The sequence below is a fragment of the Tamandua tetradactyla genome, chromosome 3, assembly GCF_023851605.1.
Source record: "Tamandua tetradactyla isolate mTamTet1 chromosome 3, mTamTet1.pri, whole genome shotgun sequence".
NCBI lineage: Eukaryota > Metazoa > Chordata > Mammalia > Pilosa > Myrmecophagidae > Tamandua > Tamandua tetradactyla.
Window position 1 is genome coordinate 73,170,994 of NC_135329.1, and position 15,659 is coordinate 73,186,652.

Consider the following 15,659-nt stretch of genomic DNA (forward strand, 5'->3'; position numbering starts at 1 on the left):
TTTATGGAATCAGATAAAGTAACACAGATAATGTGTTACAAACCAAACTGACTTGCAAAATTAGGTAGGGCTGGCTATCCACTGTGCATAAATAACTTCTTGAAAGTAAACTTTTCATCAGGAATTTAGAAAACTGCACTTGCCATTTCAGGCCAATTTTATTACTCTTAATGTATTGTGCTTTAGAAATAAAAAAAAAATCTCAAAATGTAGGAACTAACAATGGTTAAAATACTGAAAGGTGAGGGAAGATATCCAAAACTAAAGGAATGGGACAAATAACTGTTTATAAAATGAAGAATACCATAAATTATTGCTTATGAAAATTTTAATATTGTATTCCTAAATAGTAAATTATTATGCCCAATTTATAGAATAAGTATATGTGCATGTGTGTACAGATACTCCTAAACTTAACCCTCTCTCAATCTTCCCCCTTTCATTAAGTGGAGACTCCATTCTTTCTTTCAACTGCTAAGGCAAAAATCCTAAGGTATCCTTGACTCCTCTCTCTTGTTCCCTACATCCTGGCCATGAGTAAATATTGTCACTTCTACCTTCAAAATACATCTAGAATCCAACCGCTTCTTACCATATATACCTGGCCCTGGCCTCCATCATCTCTCACCTGGATTACAATAGACACCTACCTAGTTTCCTTGCATCTGCTGTTATGCCTTTATGGTCACATCACACAACAACCTGAAGTTTTAAAACATCAGTCAAAGCATGTCACTTCTCCACACAAAACCCTCTCAAAGCTTCTAATCTCATGTAAAATAAAATAAAATTCTTAAAATAGCCTACTAGGCCCTTACTGGTGGGACAGCCTGAAACTCCTCCGTCCTCATCTCCTACAATCCCACCCTTTCCTCATTCTGTCCCAGCCTCACTCACCTGGCTTGACTGTTCCTCAAATATGCCATACGTGATCCCATCTCAGAACTTCTGCAATTACTCTTCCATCTTCCCCAAACTTTCTTCTCTCAGAGAGCTGCATGGTTTGCTCCCTTGTTTCTGTCAAGTCTCTGCTCAAATGTCATCTTTTCAGTGAGTTATTTGGTGACAAAACTATATAAAATGGTAGCCCCCATCCCATTCAGCACTCACTCCACATATGACCAGCCCTGTATACTTTAATCAATGTCACCCACCATGTGCTAATTATATGTACTGAATTACCTGCTTATTGTCAGTCACCCACTAGAATTTTAGCTTTTTGAGGGCAGTGATTTCTATGTGTTTTGGCCATTGCTATAACCCCAGATCTGGAACAGTTATGGGCACAGAATATATGCTCGACACCTAAATGTGGAATAAATGGATTAATTAGTATGTACATGTATAGTTGACTCCTGCTTAGAGAAAAAGCAAATGCAAAAAAATTATCACAAGTTGTTGGGGATTTGGACTGGTTTCCTTTTTTCTTTTTCTTTTCTAAGCTTCCAAATTTTTCAACAAGTAGCATGTAATTGCATGAAATTAGCATGCAATCCCTAACAAAAGCAATTTTCAATCATAGGTTCAAATTGGTTATGGATTCTAGATTTGCTCCTAGCAGCAGCAGGAGAAATAGGTTCAAGGCATCAGCTACCTGAGGCCACCACAGCAAATGTTTAAAGATCTGAACTATTAACAAAATGGAGAAAAGTAGGCAGGAGCAAGAAGTAATATTTAGCAATTCCTACTTAGTCCTCTACATCAGAAAAGAATTAAGCTATGCAACAGTGTCAAAGCAGGGACTTATGAAGGGAACAGAGAGATATCACATAAAATATGCCCAATTCATTCACATACGCTCAGCATGAAGTCCTGTGTCTAACAAACATTGGTTAAAAGAAAGAATGAGCTCTGACATTTCTCTCCATGAGTGTGACTATGGGGTAAGACTAGAGATTTGTCTATCAATAAAAGTGGTAACTGTTCAGAGGTTCCAGACCCTGACAATTCCCCACCTAAGTGATCAAGGGAGGGCCAGGTTACAAAGCCCTTGACAGATCTGAGAGACCAGGAATTGTGGTCTGGACACAGCACTGAACTTGCCAGTGAACTTGCTTAAACTATATGTTTAAGCACAGAAACTAGGCCTTAAAATGTAACAACATTGATAAATGGCTCAGAGCAATTACCATAATCCTGTGATAAGAAATCATCCCATTTCTACATTTCTTTCATCTCACATATCCATATTTAAGGTAGCCCATGACAAATTCTGGGAACTGTTAACTGTTCTGTTCACAGCTTGTTGAAGTATGCTTTGAAAATTATTGCTTTTATTCCTTCTTTTCTTTATATATATGTTATATTTTACAACTAAAAAAGGTTAAAAATAGAATATTTTTACCTTTTATTACAATTTTCAAATTTCAAAAATTTGAAAATATTTACCAACATAGCTCCCTACTATAGCAGAGTTGATATCTGCAATAACTTTTTATGATATTTTGAGAAGGCACACAATTTTGATATTTAATCAAATGGTATTTAATATACTGTTTAATTTTTAGAATTCAAGTAACTCTGATAAAATGTATTTGTAGATTTTGTTCTTCCTTTCTTTAATCTTAAATTGGTTTATGAAACATATTGTACAAACAGGCTTTATAATTACTACTTAGACTTCTTTTTTTTTTTTTTTTTTTTTTTTTTTAAAGAAAGAGGGAGGAAGGGAAGGAAAGACAGAGAGAAGGAAGGAAGGATGGAAGGGAGGAAGAAAGGGAAACATCTTTAAACATTTTCTTGTTTTATTATATTTTGTTTGTTTGTTTGTTTTTTACATGGGCTGGGGCCGGGAATCGAACCGAGGTCCTCCGGCATGGCAGGCAAGCACTCTTGCCCGCTGAGCCACCGCGGCCCGCCCTTAGACTTCTTTTTAAATATTCTTATGGATAAGCTAAATGTGCTATGGATAAGCTAACTAAGAAATACATTTTAGGTGGTTAGGATTTTCATATGTTAATTGTAAAAATATTTGTATCTTCGTATTTTCCTGAAATAAGGAAAATATTTAGTAACATAGATCACTACTATAGCAATGCAGATATTTAAAAGAACTTTCTACTTGATATTTTGAGAGCATTCAGTTTTGACAGCTCATCAAATGGTATCTAAGTTAGTTTTTAATACTTAGAATTGAAGAACTTTGGTATCTGAGTATGTAGATTTTTTCCTTGCTACCTTAATTTTAAATTGTTTTATGAAACCTACTTTGCAAACACAGGCTTGACAATGATTATATGGATATTTTATTTAAATGTGCATATGGCTAAGCCAACCAAGATATGCACTGTTGGTGATTGTAAGTATATTGTTTTCTTAAATAAAAATATGTAAAAATAATAATAATACTGTGTTTTTAAATAACTTGTTTTTCCTGAACATAAAAGATATCTTCATTGAAGACAACATGGAGAGTACTGAAAAATCATTAAACATAAAATTTTAAATCATCTAGTTCTCTCACTTATAGGAGTAGCTCTTGCTGCCATAATTTCTAGCAGTATGTGTGTGTGTATAGAATTTAAAATAAATAGTTGTTGCACAGAAAGTATTGAAAAATGATAGTTTATGCAGTAAAAATCAGGCTCATCTAGAATTTCATTAAGTGTTCTATAACTAATGATATTAACACATAATGGCAACTCTTATTTACCAGGCAATGGCTGTATGGCAAAAACTGAACTGAATATTATAAATCACCTCATGCAATTCTTGCAACAACCTCAGAGATAGTTTTATCAACCCTTTTTACAAATACTGGACTACTAATAAACATTATTTTTAATAGTTGCAAGACATGTCATCATATGACTATAGCATCATTGCTTAAGTATTACCCTGTAAGGACTTTCATTAAGTCTCACTTATAATTTAGGGACTGGGCTGTCACTGTCATAAGTCTTGCTGTAAAAGCCAACACACAGCCCACCCAGGTGAACATATTGTGTAGGTTTGCTAGAATTTGAGTAAATTTCATCTGACTAAAAAAATTTTTATTAGACCCAAAGCAAGAAGAACAGGACTTTCATAGTTTGACAGGGTCCATATTTTTAAAACTATGTTATAATGCATTAACATTGTAGAACAGAATGTGCTAGAACTTTTCATTAGGGACAGTGTTGAATGAGACTTTGTTGGGGTGTATTTAACATCTAATACCTAGGTAAGGGAAGAAGGAAGGACAAAAATTAAGTACTAACTTGTTCCATTTAAGTAGACAATTAAGGCATGCTGTACATGCTCCTGAATAAGTTGCAATGTCCTTTCAAATATTTCTCCTGCTCTTTCTTGTTCAACAGTGTAAGGATCTCTTAGATACCATAACAAGGCCAGCAAATCATTTGGAGTGTGAGGACGGCTGACAGGAGTTTAGGAGGAGAAAAAGAAAAAACTAAAAATCAAATTAAAGAAATTACAGTAGATAAAAATTGCTAAATTCCAAAAAAGCATTGCCATTTAATATTTCTATAGCTACTTTTTATTGACATGATATACTATACCTTACTTATCTGAAATGGAAGGCAACAAAACAAAACAAAAAGAACAAAACAAACAAAAACCAAAAGATAACTAAAAGCAAATAATTAAATCAATAGAGAAAAGCACAGATATTCTATTTCAATTAAGATACTGAAAAACACTTTGGAAACACCAACATGACACAAATACACTAATTCTGTATTTTGTTTTTGCCACATCAATACATAACAGGGCAGCCAAACGTACTGAAATTTCAAGAATTTCAGCTTTGGTTTGGAAAATGCATGTATTTCTGTTATCTTCTCCCCCAGAAAATAATCAGGTATACAGATGTTTAAATTAAAAGTTCCTTCATCAGACAGGAGATATTCAAATCTGAATGTTAGAATTGCACACATTTTTTAAAATCCCTAAGAAGCTCAGTGCTTTGAGGGTGAGAATCCTGTTTAAATTTCCACAATACCTCTCAAACAAATGTGTATGTGTTGAATTTATTGCTCTGTCAACAGCTGCAATTGTTTCAACAATTGATGTGGCTACAAATGGATCCTCATTTCGACTGACAACAGAACTAGGAAAACATGAAATCCCAAATTACCAGAAAAAATATATTATACAAGTTACTCATAAAAAATAATGTCTAGACACTGCATTATTTAGACTTAAGGCATACTTTTCTCCAAATGTTATTTCTACTTTTCATACCAAAACTTAAGTTATTCTATCACAAATTCTACTAGAAGATATTTTTAAATGGTACAGAAATTATAACGCTTTTTAATTTTGGAAATCATGTGATAGCCAATAAAAGGACAAGGGAAAAGTTAGTTACAACATAAAATGCTGACGTTTTTATAACAAAGCATGACAGCAGTAATGGGAGGTATTGAGGCCAAGCCGATGGCAAGACTGGTGAACAGAGAGTAAACAGTGGTGATGTTTTAATTTTATGTGGATTTCGTATTCTCTTATCCTCCCACCCCCACCCCAACTCATAAACTGTAGCTACCTAAATAGCTTGTAATTTGAAAATGTGACCCAGGAACTATCAGGGGCTGGTCAAGAAGAAAGTACACTCGTTCTGCTCCTGTTTCCTACAAACTGCTCTGATACCACCAAATGCTTTCTGCTACCAAGCTCTGAAGCTGGAAGAAATATGTGGTAAAAAAAGAAAATCTCATTCTCTACAGCCTCGGTGACTGAGGCTCACGGTACTGGAGTTACCATTGTCCCTCTCCATCCATCAGCCACCAAACGGGTCCAGCCTTCCTCCAGGAAATTTTCTAGCTGACCTTTCCTCCCAATCCCACCATAATCACCCCAGGCCAGGTTTCCTGCCCCTATATCAGAGATCATGACAGCAGTCTCCCTTCTGACTTCCTCTTGAAATTACTATGCATACATCAGAGCAAAACAATATTGGGGATGGAGGGGAGACTGATGTTCCTTATGTGCACCCGCATTTCCTAACTCCCGCTTGCAGTCAGCCTGGGTCATGTGAATAGTTCTGACCAATGGGTCACGACTTGATGGTTTACTTCTAAGTCAAAGTGTTTCCTTCCTGGCGCCAGAGTCCTCAGCACTATCTCCCCTTGCTGCAGGGACCCTGAGGCCTAACGGGGCGGTGGTCACCATTGCCTGGGGAGGGGGGTGGGGGAGCTGGAGTAGGCAATTTGGCATGAGAAATAAGCCTCTGAAACATTAAACCACTGAGATTTTTAGGGTTTTATGTATTACTGAAGCATAACCTCATTCTCTGTCCTGAATAATACATTGTAGTGGTGTGAAGTTGGGTGCTCAAAATAGAAACGACTTGATTGCTTTTTAAATTTGCTTTGTTTATAAAACTGTAGTAGCAATAAATTTAGCAATGGTGATAATAAAAATAGTCAATATTTATTGTAGACCATCTGTCATTAGTCCACAAAATAGCTACATGAAGTAATAACTACTTGGACATACATTTTACAAATGAGGAAACTAAGCCTTATAAAAAGTAAATGACTTACCCAAGGGCGCAGGGTCCATTTGTATATCTTTTGGACCAGTGCTACCTAATAAACTTTATGTGATGATGATAACAGTCCATTTTGTACTGTCCAAGAGGGTAGCCACTAGCACGAGTGGCTACTGAGCACTTAAAATGCAGCTAGTGTGGCTGAGGGCTGAGTTTAAAATCGTAATTTTAATTAATTTACATTTGCATTTAAATAGCCACATGTGGCTAGTGGCTCCCATATTGAACAGTGCAATAAAGAAGGGATAAATTCACCTTTCTTCCCCCCCCCAGAAAAATGAAAATTGTTTTGCTGTCTACTTATGAAAGAAGCAGCAGGAGTAGTAATGGAAGCAGCAAAAGTAATAACAGTGGCTAATAGTTATTAATTATCTTCAATATGCTGGCTTTACATAGATTAATCCTCAGAAGAGTCCAGTAATACGGTTTTACTGTTACCATCCCTGTTCTTCTACAGATGAGAAAGCCAAGACTCAGAGGGATTAAAAAACCTGTCCAGGGTCATCAGTGAGAAAGTGGTGGAGCAGGTATACAAATATGGCCATGTTCCTTGAAAGCAATAATAGTAAATAAATTAGAAAATCCATGAACAATAACCAGCAAAGCCATCCTGTTCAGCCAATGCCTCTCAAGGAAAATGTTGTCAATACTTTACATGATTTCCTCTATAGATACATATCAGATAAAAATACCCACCTAATTTTAAAAATGGGATATTATACATGATGTGTAACAATCTGCTTTTTTTCTGATCATTTAAAATTATCAATACCTTTTACATCACCATTTATATAGTTCCACATAATTTGCCTTAAAGAGGTGATATTATTTATTTAACATATCTCTTTTTTCAAACACTTGTTTCTGCCTTTTATTTTTTTCATAATCAATGCATGGGGAACCTCCCAGAACCAACATCCTTGTGTGTTTCAAGTGAATCGTTCCTACACAATCTTTGTACCATTTGATCCCAGGTCTCCTCACTTTCTTTGAGCAAGAAGTCTGAATAAGTAAAATACTATTATCTCCCAAATAACCATAAAGATCCTCCCCTCTTGTTACACATTCCTCACCCACTTTGCTGAACCTTACCTTCAATTCCCTGGGTATAAGAAAAGGTTTCAGCATGAGACAAGTTTGTATTGAAATGCAGGCTACAGCATTCACTAACTGAGTGACTTTGAGCAAGGTATTTAATCTCTTTATGCCTCACCCTCTGCATTGATAAAATAAGGAGGTTGCTATTTGCCCTGTATTCTAAAAATTACCTGAGGCAATCAATGTATGCAAAGATGCAGTTGGTAGTAAGTTCTCTTTCTCCTTCTGTTTATCCAAACTATGAAACTTCAGAGCACCGCTGAGGTTTCTTCTTCCCTACAGCCTTTTCTGATGCTCAGTGGTCAGTTTGCTCCTCAACCTTGATATTACACAAATTCTTCTCCACCTGGTCTTATGCTTCTTCTTTATCTTCTAGAGCACTTGGTGCTGTGTAGCAGAGAAAGCCACTGGAGAAAAATACTCAACCTGTTTCTTGCATTTGTTGACTGCAAATAACAAGGGGAGTATTTCCAAGCACTTCCCAAATAACCTATTGCATTTTTCTAGTAAGTTCATTTTCACACTTTCCAATAAGACCATTGTGAGCTCCTTCCCAGACAATCCTTGTTTCTCCCCAAACCTCTTGCACCACGACCACCTTCCACCTCTACTCCCTATGCCTTTGGATGGTTATCAGTTATACAACACCTTTTTCCAACTAAATATTAAAGATCTACTTACCTGTGTCTCTTTCCAGCTTTCTTCCTGTCATAGGCCAAACATTCCAGGTATGCACTAGGTCCCAACCCACTCATGTCTTGGCTCTTTGTTACCCCAACCCCTCACAGACTAATTTGTACCAATGCTATCAGAATATGATTAAGTCATGGAACCTCCCAATTTACATGCACAGACACACACACAATTTTAGTTCCCTGAATATACTGTCCCATTTCTATTTTCATCTCATTTCTTTTTCACTTTTCACTAAGTGTAAAGCACTTAGAACATACTAAGCACTAAAGTAAGAGTTTACTAAATGAAATAACCCTGTTCCAATCTGTCTTTTATCCTTTAGAATTTACTAAATGAAATAACTCTGTTCTAGTCTGTCTTTTACCTTGACTCTTGCCAACTTACCAACAATATGCATCTTAAGCCCAATGCAATTTTTTCCCTTCAACATCCTGGAACTGTATATAGCATTTCACACAGTTGAAAATGAAAATGATCATATTGAATTGCTCCTGGAATACAGTTCCTTCTGACTTTCCTCCTGCCTCACTAAGATTCAGAGTTGGTCTCTCTCTTGCTCTTCCTTTATCTTTCTCTGTTTCTCTATCTTTCTTCTTTTGACTAACAAGAACACAGAATTAGATTAATCATAATTTGTTTTGTGATGCATTTTCATCATTGATTCTCCCTCTCTTTTTTTTGGTGTCTTTTGGCTGGTTCCTCCTTCTCTGCTAGCTCTCTTAATTGCTGAACAAGCCCAGGGCACAGCAATCAGTTATTTTGTCTATCTACAGACACTCCCTAGGTGATTCGTCTAATCCCATGGTTTTCATATCCTTAAATTTGTATCACCAGCCCTGATCTCTCTCTTCAGCTCCACACTCAGATATCTAACTGCTTACTCCAGGCATTTCAAATTTATCAATGTTTACACAACTATTGATTTTCACCTTCCTCCAAATTGCATTCTCCCCTAATCTTCTCTCTCTCAATAAATGGCACCCAATTAGCTTAAGGAAAAAAACAGGAGTCATCTTTGATTGTACTTTTCCACCCTCTGAAAGTCCATTGATCAGCCAATCCTGTCAGATCTGCTTAGTAGTATGTGCAGAATCAGGCAATCATCACTGCCTCTACTGCTGTCAGTACTGATTCATGTCACTACCTTTTGTCACCTGAACTAACATCTCAATGTCACCTTCTTCCTCCACTTAATACTTGCAACCTTTCCACCCACACCAAAGTAATCTTTTAAAAATATAAATGTACTTATAGAACTCCCCTGCTCAGACCTTTCAAGGTCTTCTCATTACATTTACAATAAAAGCCAAACTTGCTTGGGCAACAAGATCCCACAGGATTGGCTCCTAAATCTCCAATTCTATTTCCTACAACTGCTCCTCTTACTCACCATGTTCTCCCACCCTGGTGGTCCAGCTCGTTTTGATCTCAGGTCTTCACACACATGCTGTATTCCCTTGACTGGTCTGCTCCCCCACCCCCAATTCCACATGGCTATCTACTCATAATGTACTTGCTCAAGGAAGTCTTCGTGCCCACCCTAACTAAAAGAGACACTCTCCATCTCTCCCTAAGCCCTTGCCCTGCTATTTTTTTATAGACTGATCTCCATTTGAAAGTAACTATTCATTTATTGTTTGTCTCCCTCTACTGGCATATAAGCTCCATGGGGACAGCTTCATCTGTCTTGCTCCTTGTAATATTCCTAGCACATAGAACAGGGACTTACACTAACATTTTTAGATATTTGTTGAATGAACAAATAAACGAATAAGCACTAGACAATTATTTGTAATTAACTGAGTTAACCAGAGAACACTTGTTCGTTATCTTTTACAAAATGCAGTACATTTATCAATAAATCTCACTATCAATGGACAAACCTAATCCAATTTTCTTTGCCGCTAACATAAGGTGTATATATATATATGTATATTAGGTGACTTTATCAGCCACTTTGGATGCATGAAATATTTAAATATTTATAAGTCATAAAACTGAAAAGGAATTTTACCTAGACAAGACCTTATTTTTTTTGTGTATCACATACAAGGACCCAATTGTCTCATTTTTGGAGTCTAACATTTTTGTGCCAAGTAGATGACATCAAGGCAGTTAATTTTACATCATTTTGTGCTTCCATTATTGATTCCATTATTTCATTATTAGTAACAGTTTAAAATGAATTTGTTTTTCTACAAGCAATAATCAGAGATAAATAATCCAAAATTGCTTATCCATGTATACAAGGGAAAACCTGGAAAGGAAACTAACCAAAATAATGCCTTTTTCTGTTTGGATAGATGATTTTAAAATTTTGTATATAAAATTTTACATAGAGCTAATTCATGTTCAAAAGACCTATTTTCCAAGTCAAAAATAAATATTTGGGGTGGGCTATGATGGCTCAGCAGGCAGATTTCTTGCCTGTCATGCCAGAGACCCGGGTTCAATTCCTGGTGCCTGCCCACGCAAAACTAATAAATAAATAAATATTTATTGAGGGTAAACACTTGTTTTTTTTATCTAGTTATAGAACTGTGGTAGTTAGATTCAGTTGTCAACTTGGCCAGGTGACGGTAACTAGTTCTGTTGCTGTGGACATGAGCCAATATTACATGAACTTCATCTGTTGCTGATTACATCTGCAGTCGGCTAGGAGGAGTGCCTGCTGTAATGAATGACGTTTGACTTAATTGGCTGGTGCTTAAATAAGAGAGCTCAAGTTAGCACAGCCCAAGCAGCTCAGCATATGTCATCTTAGCACTCACTTCTCAGCCCAGGCCTTTGGAGATGCAGAAAGGAATCACCCCGGGGAAAGTTGTTGGAACCCAGAGGCCTGGAGAGAAGGCCAGCAGAGATCATCCTGTGCCTTCCCACGTAAGAAAGAACCTCAGTTGAAAGTCAGCTGCCTTTCCTCTGAAGAACTAACGAAATAAATCCCCTTTTATTAAAAGCCAATCCATCTCTGGTGTGTTGCATTCCAGCAGCTAGCAAACTAGAACAAGGACACATTGCTTACATTTTATACATATTATTTTAATGGGAAAATAAGGCTATTTACATTTTTCCCAGAATAAGCAGGATTCCAATTATCCACTTAAGTGTATTACAGTTCTAACACATTGTGAATACTCTGTGGGATGTTTGACATACAGCTTAATAAGACATTGCTCCTTTCCTTGAGGTCTAACAAGTCCAGTGGAAAAAACAGACCCATTACAAAATAGTAACAAAAGCAAATACAAAGATACAAGTGAAATGCTGCAGAAGTTCAGAAGATAACCTGGTTGCCTACCTGAGGAACTAAGGATATTTCTATAAAAGGGGGATATCTGAGCCTGAAGGGACTTACCTGGTGAAGTCAGACTTTCCAGTATAGAAAAGAGCATGAATGAAGGCAAAATGTCACACTGGGCACACATGCTGATTAAGCATGTGACTTAAACTAAGTGTACAGAGAGGGCTGGAGTGATGGAATATGCAAAAGAGGAAGTGCAGGTAGGAGTCAAATTGTAAAGACTTTATATGCAAAGCTAAAGAATTTGGATTTTACCCTGGTAGCAACAGAAATCTTGAAGAAGAGCTACCAACATATAATGAGATTCATTATTTTAGAAAGATGACTCTGGAGGCAGGTAAACTAAAATGGTGTGAGGCCTATGCAATAATCTGAACAAAACTTAATAACAGCCAAAGGTAAGACAGTGCCATGGGGATAGAGGTAAGAGGGAACAGACCACAGGGGTAGAATAAACACAGTTCTAAGAGTAATGGTTGTATTTAGGGAAATAGAAGGGCTGACGAATTATCTAGATGTTTATATTGAAGGACACTCAGAACGTAAAACATCCCAGAAGTATGTGTGGCCAAACCCAGAAAAGAGGCTCATAGAATCTTTTAAAAAACCAACTGTGTAACTTTTGCCAAGTGTTGACTATGAATTATACATTTAAACATTGCAGGAATTAAGTGACCACTAAACTAGACTAGGAAATCACTGAGCAAGGGAAGTTTTGCCAAGTAAATAGACCACATTGGTTTGTAGAATCTCACTATAGTAAAACAAGTGCTTACAAGTGGGAACTGGACCATAGCACGAAGCTGTATAATACTGGGCAAGCTACCATGCCAATCTGGGCCCTCAGTTTCCTTACTTGTAAATTAAGGATGTGTCTGTTGTCTGCTAAGTCACTCTAAAAATCCTAAACTAATAAGCATGCAATTATGTTATAGGCTTCTACATGCTTTTTTATTTTTTTTCCCCAGCTGCCTTTCATACCCATCAGGTAAAGCATGTTATGCAAGTGCTAAGAAATACTGCTGTGAACATGTGTTGCTCTTACCATTTACACTCAGGAGCATACTAACTGAGGTATATCCAATAGTGCTCTGGGCCACACATTCATAATGGCCTGCATCCGCTGTGCCAACATCATTGATAGTCAAGAAGTCCTCTGGGCTAATGTGAAATTTTCCACTTTCTGTTACCTGTACCCCATCCTGGCACAAAAAAGAATAATAATAATAATAACGATAACAATAAAAATAGAAATAATAGCAGAAGCAGGGGGAATGGTTTTTATTTTGTTGTGGGTTTTTTGGGGGAGGGGTACCACTTGTTAGGATTTCACAGAAAAATGTATTAGGGATTGTCCTCAGCTCTATCCACAATTAGAAAGAGAAGGACATTTAATCCAATTCAACCAAAATCAACTCAGCAGAAAAAACTTTCCTTATACATTTCTTCATCGCTGAGACACAGCTTGATGCCAGAGTTACAAAAACAAATAAGACACAGATCATGCTCCAAAGGATTTTCCAGGTAATAGGGGTGGGAAAGGGCTGGACACAGAAGGTAACTTCTATCAGATAAACACTGTGGTAAGGAATGCACAGGGGGTGATGGAAGCAGAGTAATGTGGCTCCTGAGCAGAGACTTTGATGATTCAGAGCCAGCCAATGAAAGGACAGGTGAGCCTTTCAGGCAGAGGAGCAATAAAAATGCACAGGGTGATGTGCAGAGAGAAAGTAATGAGTGTGCTGGTATAAGAGTAAGAGGTGAGGCAAGCATGCTGGGTGGTGGAGGACAGGCATAAAGGAACATATCTTCCTTGCTTAAGAGCTAGCACTATATTCAGTGGTTGCAAGAGAACCAAACCTGACCAACCCTGTACCTGACAGGAAATCATTTCATATTAAGATATCTGTTTACAATTTTTAAAACACTGCTAACATTTTTTGTATTGGGTATAATGGAAACAAACATAGAAAAACAAAACAATAGCTACAAAAAAACACTTCTTTTTTTCTGTGATTTTTTAAAATTATTTTTATCAGTTTATATTGTATATTCACATACCATGTAATCATCCAAAGTGCACAATCAATAGTTCACAATTTCATCACACAGCTGTGATTTTTTATCATCACTATTGACTTTTTTTCCTCTTTTTTGGTGAAAAATAATATATATATAAATATATATATAAAGCAATACATTTCAAAGCACATCACAACAATTAGTTGCAGAACATATTTCATAGTTTGGTATGGGTTACAATTCCACAAGTTTAGGTTTTTTACTTATAGCTGCTCTAAGACACTGGAGACTAAAAGAAATATCAATATAATGATTCAGCAATCATTTTCGTTTGTTAAACCCTACCTTCTCTGTATAATTCCACCATCACCTATGATCTTTCTACCACTCTTTAGGGGTATTTGGGCTATGCCCATTCCAACTTTTTCATGTTGAAAGGGACTACTGATAATAAAAACAACACAACTCTTGGTTATGGGAGCACGTATCTATTAACAGAATTTTTCTTTGCTCACATCACTGAGAATGATGTGTAAAGACAAATATTTAGAGTTTGATTGTTCTGTTTCATTTTCATAAATTAAGGGTACCCTCAGAATTTCTTCAATTCAAGATGTACAATTGGAACTCTTCTCCACCATTGACAATCTGGAAAAGAAACAGACAGGTACCAGCTACCCCTCACTTAATAAAATTTCCCATAACAGAAGTACAGTCAGAGCCTCTTCTGTGCTCTGAAGACACCCAGCACCCGAGATTCATTACCTTATTCCATGTTATCACTGGCTCAGGCTCCCCCTGGGAACTGCATGGAATCTTCACATTGGTGCCAACCTCCACTGCCATATCACTTGGAATGCTGGCAAACACTGGCGTAACTGCCAGGCAAGTGACAGGATGCAGATCAGTGTTACGAATCCATGAAGACTTGTAATTTATACAGAAAAAGTTTAGGTAAAAATGAAACCCCCATTTCCTCTCTGACATCCAAGATGCATCTTCACAGAGTGATAGAGCTGAAGGGGGCCAAGAGATCCACTGTCCAACTTCTCACCCAAATGAGCTCCAGCCTTTGAAAACACAGCCATAGAACTCTTCCCTGCTGAGTAGTACAGAGCCCCAGAGCCTTGGGCATGGCTTAAAGACCTCCTGAGTTACCCTGAGTCCTCCAGCACCTCCCCCACCATGCCCCATGGGGAGACACAGCTGCTGGAAATAGTCTCCCAGAGAGGACTGTGCAAGACACTGAGGAACACAGTGAACTCTGGAGAAGGACTGATTAGAGGAAGAAAATATGTAATTAGACTGAACTGGCTTTCCTCGTGGGAAAAGTTGAGAGCCTTAGCTAAATGTGACAAGGTTCTGGGCGACCTTTCATGAATTCCATTCTTATGAATGTTCTCTCACTGAGCAGCCTGAGTTTTTAGCTACCCTAAATCACAACAAATCAGCCACTTGAAGCAAAGCCCATACAACCCAGAACCAATAAGGCTGGGTGTACTTTATCAAACAATCTAGTAATAAGAGACAAGAGAAGAATCCTCTCTCAATGTCCCAAAACCAAGTTTCAAATGATCTTCAGCAAAGGGTCACAAAGGAATTCAAAGACCCCTAATTCTACCTCATTCTTATCACTCTCCTAATCTCGCCAGTTTGACTTTTAGAACAACATGCTTTGGGTAAAAAGCTAGGAATATGTTTTCATCTTTTTTACCCTGGCTCTGTCAAAAAAGAAATGAGGAAACAAATATGCCAAAACATTAAAGTTAGTAAATCTGGGTATCTGGGCAGGGCGTATATTGGAGATTTCCATACTGCTTTTGTATTATTTTTACAATTGTCCTTTAAGTTTGAAATAATTTCAAAAAAAAAAAAGAAAAAACAGATATGAGACAGCAGAGATTCTTCCAGTAGGAGATACAATTCAAATAGCATATTCAAAAGGACCAAAAGAAAACATGAGTCTTATCAGAGGGCAAACAGGGGCAAAACACAATTGGCCTTTAAAAACACCATTGCTGCTTTTATATCCAGGTGAGTGGACAT

General features: G+C 37.1%; 1 pseudogene; it reads right to left on the reverse strand.

Annotated features, from left to right (window-relative positions):
• LOC143675618 (peroxidasin homolog) overlaps nt 1-15,659 on the reverse strand; it is a 42,894-nt pseudogene that overhangs the window by 7,702 nt on the left and 19,533 nt on the right.